Source organism: Thamnophis sirtalis, unplaced genomic scaffold (genome assembly GCF_051295495.1).
Source record: "Thamnophis sirtalis isolate CommonGarterSnake01/CBP01778 unplaced genomic scaffold, rThaSir2_p1.2 scaffold_1, whole genome shotgun sequence".
NCBI classification, from domain to species: domain Eukaryota; kingdom Metazoa; phylum Chordata; class Lepidosauria; order Squamata; family Natricidae; genus Thamnophis; species Thamnophis sirtalis.
In genome coordinates this window covers 109,748,747-109,758,548 of record NW_028261381.1, presented here as the reverse complement: position 1 = coordinate 109,758,548, position 9,802 = coordinate 109,748,747, and positions in this window count along the sequence as shown.

The window sequence follows — 9,802 nt, the reverse complement described above, 5'->3', positions numbered from 1 at the left end:
GCTGGACTGGAAATCTGGACCCAAGGGAGTCCCATAAACCTTAAGTGGGACATACATAAGACCCTTAGATCTTTCACTGATTGGAGAAGACGATCACTACAAAGACGTCTAAGGAATGATGCTGCTCATTTATTTGCATTCAAGAATTTTAGTGAGCTAGGATTAGCATTCACAGGAGGAATTTGTAGAGATGACTATGGATCTGCTGTTGAACAATACATAACCACCAGCCTGTTCACTATATCTTTAATATTTGTTCATGAGCTAGTACATAATCTCGGAATGAGCCATGATAAAAAATATTTTTGGAAATATTTTTTATTATTTACCTTATTATTATATACTTTATTCATTAAACATGAAACTCAGCCAACTCAACCTTTAGAAATGCATTACAAATACCAGTGAGTGGTGCTTATGGTTGATACGAGTAGCTGCCAGCGTCCTAGGTATCAACCAAATACCTTTCAAAATATATGATGTTCCGAGTAGTGTAGTTTTTTTGCAGTTCTGCTGGTGTTATTGCAGGAAGCTGCAATTTGTTGATGTACCTTACTATTGTATTCTTAGACATGGTGCCAAGTGCCCCGATGACAATGAGTATCACTGTTACATGCTTCATCCATAGCCGTGTAGTTTCAATGGCTAGGTCGTGATATTTCATTATTTTTTCTAGTTCTTTTTCTTTTACTCTGGCATTTCCTGGAACAGCAATATCAATAAACTGTACACTTCAGCTCTCTCCATCTATGATATTGTTGTGCTCCAAATGACGATCCATTTGTATTTGAAAGTCCCACAAGATCTTCACCTTCTCATTTTCGATAAGTTTTTCCACTTTATGTTCCCATGACTTTCTGGATACAGGTAATCCATATTTTTTACATTATGACCACTGGATTAATTTAGCAACTCAGTCGTGTCCAGCTTTGTAATCAGTTTGTGTGATTTTGCTGCATTCACATATGAAATGTGAAACAGTTTCGACTTTGTTATTGCAAAGTCGGCAGTTTGGGTTGTCAGTGAATTTCTGTATCTTCACTTTCATGGCATTAGTTTGTAGTGCTTGTTCTTGAGCAGCCAGTATTAAACCTTCCGTTTCTTTCTTGAGGGTGCCCATCCTAAGCCATGTCCATGTCAAGTTGGCATCACATTTATCTTCAATGTTTTTCAAGTGCTGTCCATACACACTTTGGTTTTCCATCTATTTAATCTGTCATCCAGCTGTTTTTCCTTATATTCTGCCTTTGTTTCTGTTGTTTTTATGCTGTTCTTCGTTTTCACAGCCTGCAGCAATTTTTCTGTACTTTGGTTCACATAATTTATTCAAACTCCATTTTTCTTCTTCTACAGTTTGATGGGTTTGCAATAGCCCCCTGCCCCCTATTTTTCTTGGCAATACAACCTGTCGATGTCACTTCGTGGATGTAAAGTTGGTACATATTCAAAAGTTTGTGTCTTTTCCGTTCCAGGTTTTTCAGTTCAGCCAAAGTCCAGTTGATGATTCCAGCTGAGTAGTGTATCACTGGAACTGCCCATTTATTAATGGCTTGAATTATGTTTCCAGCATTCAGCTTTGATTTTAATATTTTGCAGACCCTCTTGATGTATTCCTTTTTTGTTGACTCTTTGGCTTTTCCATTCAAGATGTTATCTGCTTCCAATATGCCTAGGTACTTGTAACCATCATCCTTTCCTAATGCTTTCACTATATCTCCATTTCCCAGTTCCATTCCTTCTGTATTTTTCACTTTTCCTCGCTGCATGGATAATATAGCACATTTTTCATGTCCAAAGTTTCATCTCTGCCAGGATCTTGGACTGTTGGAGATGCTGGTCTATGCTGAACACACTCTCCTTCCTTTCCTGTTCTCCTCTCCAGCCGTTTCTGCTGCTCCTCTAACAACCGACCAGTTAAATATGCCATGGTTAAATCCTGTCCTTGCATGGACTCTAGACTAGTCATAAGAACATCCCATGAACTGTCCAAAGACCTAAGCACCACATATGCCTTGTGTGCTTCAGTAAAAGTCATTCTCTTTCCTTCCAACTTAAGCAATGTCCTTCTCATATTCTGCAAATATGTGGAAATACACTCTCCTGGCTTCAGCTGTGCCTTATAAAGTTTCCAAGTCAGCAACACCTTGCTACCTGCAGACTCTCTCACATAAACACTAAGTACCTCTTCCCAGCACTGTTTTGCAGATCGTTTTTTAAAATGTTTTTTATTAGATAAACATTAAAAATATTGGACATAGTGCGACAATTCTGGCATAAGCATTTCCATGTAGTTTTTGAATCTTATAGCAATTACAGTTTATATCTATTACATAGGTATGTATAGTCAGTCAAATTACCTGCCCATTAATCCCCTTTTTATATAAGTACTAACCATACAAATACATATCCAATTGCTACTATCACACAATCTTAATACCATCTTGGAAACTTGGGTTTCAAGCAAATGAGCCATCAACAGGCACATAGAAATAAAACCACACGAGAGGCGGGGCCAAAGTCACGCCGACACGAAGTGTGATCTCAATGCTCAGAGATCGCAGTCAACACTTTTGCTACTGGGGGGTTCAAATGGATATAAACTGTCCCGAAGAGACAGTGAACAGGAAGAATATGTCTTGCTGATATGGGGATATTGCAAAATCCCCAAAAGAAGCAAGAGAAGTTCTTCAAGCCGGTGAGAAAAATTCCAGCCAAGGCTGATGAGGTTGGGGCTTTTGGTTGGGCCCAAAACTGAAGGAATGGAAAGTGAAAGTGTTTCCAGCTGGTGAGGATTTTTTATCATTTTAAAAGAGACTGCCTATAAAAACTTAAAAATTGATTTAAATTGAAGAATATAAGAATCAAGCGGCAAAATTAAACTTTTAATGGTTCTGGGTAGTAGTTATCTCACGTTTTTTAAATACTATCTTTATGGATGGAATCTTTACAAGCCTTTTAAATGCCAGAGTAAAAGAAAAAGAACTAGAAAAAATAATGAAATATTGCGATCTAGCCATCGAAACTACACGGCTATGGATGAAACATATAACAGTGATACCCATTGTCATCGGGGTACTTGGCACCATGTCTAAGAATACAATACTAAGATACATCAACAAATTGCATAAATTGCATCCATAAAATGGATGGATTAAGTCTTCTTTTTCTACTTTTTCTCTGTGACTCTCTGTCATTTAAAGACCAAAGCTTTCCTCTTTCATTGCTGTGGGTATAAAAAAGAAACATCGTAACAGTGCTGCACTGCTCAAATGCTGACAGGTTTTGTTGATTGGAGCTGTATTCAAATGGAACCTTCTCCTTTCTTCATGGTTTGTTTTGATGGCTCATTACAGAGTGATAGGGGTAAGCCAGATGTCCCTTTTTTTTTCTTTCACATATTTTATTTCATTTTCATTTTCCTTTTTGTACAATCACTTATATACTGTGCAATTAAAAAAGCAATAAACACAACTTCTCTTCTATTCCATCATGAAAAACCAGTATAACACTTCAATCCTCCATACACCCTTTCTTCTCCCCCTCCAACTTTCCTTTCTCCCCTCCAACATTCCCCTCTTCTACTTCCCCTCCCCCTCAAACATTCCTTTCTCCCCTTCCCTCCATCTCACCCTCCTTACATTCCCCTCTCACTCCCTCTTAACTCCTCCCTCTTCTTTCCCTCTACTCCTCACTTCAGTGTATTACTACTATTCATTAATCTATTCAATTTGTATTTTACACTAAAATTAAAAGAAAAGAGAAAAAAAGGGAAAAGAAAAGGAAAAGAAAAAAAAGAAAAAAGAGCAACAGTATACAAGTGCATTCTTATTGTTTTGAAAATTGAAACTATCTCTCCACCCTCCACCCTCCCCCCCCCCCGTGAACCCCCCTCCCTAGCCCCCTTCCGACTTCCCAGATCCCATTCCCGGCATGACTCTTTATCAAACACAGTCTGGAGTATATTAAAACCAAATAGATTTAGAATTGAAGGATTAAAAATAAGGGAAAAAAGAAAGAAATAAAAGAAAAAAAAAGAACCAAAAAAAGGAAAAAACGGGAAAAATCAATAAACTCTCTACATTAGGCTCAGCTTCCCATCATTATTAAAACTTAAGCAATGTGCATCATTCCTAAACTCAATTAATTTATTACTTGCAGGATTTCAAACTATGTTGAAACCAAGTGAGTTAATCAAATAAAATTCTACTGTAGCCAGGACCTTATCTCTTTATCTAGGTATGTGTCTGTTTCCAAACCTTTAATTTGTCCCTTTTACCTCCTTCTCTATAAAGCAATTTAGACACCTCAAATATTTCTCACGGTTTCCATTCTAACTCCTCTCATCCTGCCTCTACCCGTGTCCATATATATATTTTATATCATCCGTACTCCTCTCATATTTGCTCCGCCTTCCTTCAAACTCCCTGAATATATCCTTCCAAGCATTATATTCAAATAGCAATAACAATTTCTATAAAAATCACCTTACTTTCTGGCTTCGAATAAGCTCTAATTGAACCTTCACTACCCTCCCGTCTGCACCACCCTTCCCAACTCCATTCAACCTAAGCCGCAATCCAGAAACATCACAATCTCCGCCCTCCTCACCCTAGAGAATAAATCATAAGCAATTTATATAAAAGTTCAAAGTTATCCATCAGGTCATTTTTAAGTCCCATACAGTATATTTTCCAAGGGGATCAGCATTAAGCAAATATTTTGGAAGCAAAACTAAATCCTTGTTCTCTGCTCTTCTGCCCTTCCGGAGGGGGAAAACGATACCTCCCGCCTTGTAGTTGTGTGTTTAATTGTTTCTCTTCTGCTTCTCCTTGTCTTTCTCCATGTCCGGGTGATTCAGGAAGTCCCGCCTTCAGGATCTTGTAATAGAAATCTCGGGCTTCCCAAACAGAGTTAAGGCGATGTTTCTGGTTATCGAATGTAACCATAATACCAAATGGCACATCCCATCTGTATTTGATTATTTCTGAGTTCTTTGGTTAGGAAAGCATAGTCTCTTCTGGATCTTAACATTTGAGATGGTATTTCTTTAAAGACGATCAAATCCTGTCCATCAATTCGCAGCCTGTTATTGTAAAACTTTTGTAGTATCGCGTTTCTGGATTCTTTTGTAGCAAAGTATATAATTATATCTCTCGGAAGCTGTCTCTGTTTTGCTGTCCACGAATTATGGCGGTAAATTTTTTGAATCTGCCAATCAAAGTTAAGTCCCGGACTTCCCACCAAACGATTGAAAGCCTCTGAAAAGGTCTGTTTCAAATTCTCCTGTTCCTTTTCACGCAATCCCCTAACTCTTATTGCAAACGCAGTCTTTTTATAATTTGTCATAACAAGTTGTCTCTCTGACTTTTCAATTTCCTGTTGCAACTTTTCAATTTTAAATGTCAGATTAAAATTAGTTTCTTCCAAAAGTTCCAGTTTATCTTCCATTCCTGCAATACAATCTGTCATTACAGTTATAACCTCGATCATATTCTCCTTTGTTTGAGCAATCTTAGCATCAAGTTTATCACATAATTCCGAAACAAATTGCTTCATTTCCGCTCTAAATTCATTAAGAGTTTCAAAAAGAAATTCTTTCATTAACAAATCTCCAGTAGAGGGCGTAGAAGGCAAAGGCTGCGGCTTTATGGCAATTGCTTGCGATGTATTATTGACGAAACGTTTCGGTTGCTTTGATTTAGGAGCCATAATAAAAGAGTAAAACAAACAAACAAAGTCTCTGCTCACCTTGATTTAAAATAAAGTATTTTCAGTAGACTTTTGGCAGTTAGCAAAGAGAAGTCTTCAGGGAAACGGGGCTAGTTAAGTATATCATATATCAACTGCGAAGGCTATGAAATCGCCATTTTGAAAAACATTTAAACAAAGGAGCCTTTTGTAAACTTGAAGCTGGTATTTTGAATAATAATAAACCAAAGGATTCTCAGGAATGGTCGCTGCTCGTATAGAATTTAAATAGCTTAGTTTTGTCCTGAGGGGGGGGGCAACCTGCCTTGAGCTGAAAAAAGAACAGCTGAGAAGATCTGGCTGGAGTAAAAAAAAAACTCAGCTTTGATGTTGAACCTCCTTTCCGTTCACAGCGAAAAACAAAAGGCTGTGGACAACAAAGAGAATTCTAACGACTGAGTTCCTCCCTGCCCCTTCCTTGTCTGAAAGGGGAGATATCTATAGATCTTTTAGATATACAGACCAGAACTCTGAGGAGAGCTCCGTTGAGCTCCCGACGACGACAGGAGGATGGAATCTTTACAAGCCTTTTAAATGCCAGAGTAAAAGAAAAAGAACTAGAAAAAATAATGAAATATTGCGATCTAGCCATCGAAACTACACGGCTATGGATGAAGCATGTAACAGTGATACCCATTGTCATCGGGGTACTTGGCACCATGTCTAAGAATACAATACTAAGATACATCAACAAATTGCATAAATTGCATCCATAAAATGGATGGATTAAGTCTTCTTTTTCTACTTTTTCTCTGTGAATCTCTGTGATTTAAAGACCAAAGCTTTCCTCTTTCATTGCTGTGGGTATAAAAAAGTAACATCGTAACAGTGCTGCACTGCTCAAATGCTGACAGGTTTTGTTGATTGGCGCGCTTTAGTGGACCGTGGTTTTGTCGTGCCACGAAGAAAAAGAACTAGAAAAAATAATGAAATATTGCGACCTAGCCATCGAAACTACACGGCTATGGATGAAACATGTAACAGTGATACCCATTGTCATCGGGGTACTTGACACCATGTCTAAGAATACAATACTAAGATACATCAACAAATTGCATAAATTGCATCCATAAAATTGATGGATTAAGTCTTCTTTTTCTACTTTTTCTCTGTGAATCTCTGTGATTTAAAGACCAAAGCTTTCCTCTTTCATTGCTGTGGGTATTTTTTTTAATTCATTTAAAGATCGGACCTCTTTTTCTAATTTGAAATGCAAAATAGATATAAAAAAGAAACATCGTAACAGTGCTGCACTGCTCAAATGCTGACAGGTTTTGTTGATTGGAGCTGTATTCAAGTGGAACCTTCTCCTTTCTTCATGGTTTGTTTTGATGGCTCATTACAGAGCGATAGGGGTAAGCCAGATGTCCCTTTGAAGTGTGTTTTCAACCAGAGAAGAGGGGAAAAACGGCTTTTGTGAATTCATGTTTTAACTTTAATAATCTTCCAAGCGAGGGCAGCTGTGCTTGTTAAGATGGCACAATGTCAAGAAAATATAGAGATCGTAAGCTTGCAGACAATATTTTCACAATTACTAAAACTATGAAATACATATGAAAGAATAGAACAAAAACTGGAATATTTAGAGCAGCTTACAGTAAAATATGATGGAAAAATTGAAGATGTTTATCAAATGCAAAATGAGGGGATTGAAACCCAAAAAATGGAAGTGGAAAATGAATATAAAGAGATTAAACTTGCTGATATTTATGGCAGTTGGTTTGTTTTTGAAAATGCAAAGAATGGAATATTGAAAGAGGAAATAAATGGAGAGGAAATCTATCTCAAAGGGCAAGATATAGAAGAAGAAGAAAAAATTAAAGAATTTATGGACTATGAAACCTTATCTGCAAAAATATTGATAACACTGCTGACAATAAAAGATAAACGGAACAACGAAACAGAAAGAGGGCATCAAGATTACATGAGAGATCTTACAAGCAAGGAGTTGCTAAGTCCATACAAAGCTGATCAAGAAGATGTTTAGAAGGTGAATACCACAAATGGCAGAAAACATGAGACTGTTTTGTCATTGGAAAGATACAGGTTGATAAATGGAAGAGTATAATTTAAAACTAGTTAAACCTAGTGAAATTTAGTGATAATGGATAGTCAAATAAATAATTGATAATGTTACTATTGTATACAATGTGTAGTGTCATGATGAGTAATAATTGGATATGAATATTGAATGGTACCCATGAAAGGAAGATTAGAAATCCCTTTGGATTATATATAAAGGTTAATAAAAAAGAACTAAGTTAGATACAGTTAAGTTTTGATTATTAGGGGGGGAAATGTTATGATACAGGATATAGTCAAATAAAGGAGGGATAATGATGACAACCTATATATATATGTATGGGTACAATATAAGGAAACTGGATGAAAATTGCAAACAGTTATCTGGAAAGGAGGATTAGAAAAGTTTGCTATTAAATATTATGGAAGTTTAGCTAGAATAGGACATAAGGATTCAGTATTAATGGAGGAATTCAAATAAATTCATATTTATCTATATCTTCCCCTATGCCAGTGATGGGCAACCTTTTTGGCGTGGTGTGTCAAAAATCGGCAAAAAATCGAGCATAACTCGCGTTGTGTGTCACTTCGACAAAAACATAATTTTGCGCAATTTATAGTTTAAACTACAAAAATGTATAATTGCAATATATAATTGTATTTAATAAACCAAAAACAAATTATTTAACATACCTGCTTAGTAACTTCTTTGTTCATCAGTCGATTTCGTATGTTGCCCTTGATATTATTGAACTTGTTTGGGGTGCCGTGAACCAGGGCTGTGGAGTCGGCTGCTTCCAGCTCCACGTCCTCATCAACATAGCTAACTTAGCTAACTAGCCTAACAAGCTAACACAACCTCCCCCTCACTTATCTCAGTTATTGTGGGCAATTACAATTGTAATTGCCCACAATAGTTGCTGCTAATGGCGCTCACAGTTCCCGTTGGCACTCCGCTGTTCCCTGCTGTGGTGCGGTCGTAACCGACAGTCCCAGGAGTAGACTCTCTGTGCCGGCCTGACTGGAGAGAGGCGCGCACTGTTCCCGTGCTCCTCTCCTGCGGGTCCTCCCTCGCCGCACTGATGACATGTGTGCGCACGGCACGCACGCCTTACCAGCAGCCCCTGCGCTCAGAAAGGGGCGGTGGCGATACAGTAAGTGAGTGTGGGCGGGGGAGATCACACGTCCCGCCCCCCCCGTTCCTCCAGCACAGATTCTTTCATCCTCAGCGGCCGTGCAGGAGCCGAGGATGAATCGCATGAAATCCTGTGCGTGTCACCCCAAATGGCTACGCGTGTCAGCACTGATGGTTCGCCATCACTGCCCTATGCAGAGCTTCTGTTTAAAGCTCTGAAAACTTGAATGAAATTTCAGTGATGTCATGATTCTTCATACCAGATGATCAGAACTAAATAGCAAATCTAACTTATAAATTTGATGTGGATTTGAAAATCTGAAATTAGTTAAATTGACATGCTTCTCTCCCTCCCTCTCCCTCTCACACTCCCACCTCCACTCCCTTTCCCTCTCCCTCCCCCTCCCTCTCCCCGATTGCCTGTTCCCTGCCTGACTAGCTGTCTGGTTTATCTTCAATAAGAATGAAAATTCTAAATTCAAAGATTGGGCCATTTGGTATGTAAAAAGCCTCAGTACCCCCCCCCCCCAAATGACTTTTGTGCATGGAGAAAAAATTAAATGACCTTGAATTTGAAATTAGAAGGTTCAAATTTTTGGTTTTGAGCTCTTACAAAGCTACACCTCTATAATTTGATAGGCTACTTCACTTGAACTAATTGACTTCAATTCACACCCTCAGCCAACCAGAAAAAATATGCAGTTCATTCCTGCTAGATAAACTAGACAAAAGTAGGATACGAACAGAAATCAAGCTGTTTGGAGTTAACCTGGGAACTTCAAGTAATTAAACAGTGAGTCATCATAATAACATTTCATAAATCTTGCTTTGCTCTTGTATTCTACATTTGTTTGTTTAAACTCCACCCACATTCCAGAATATTTCATTTTCTGTTGC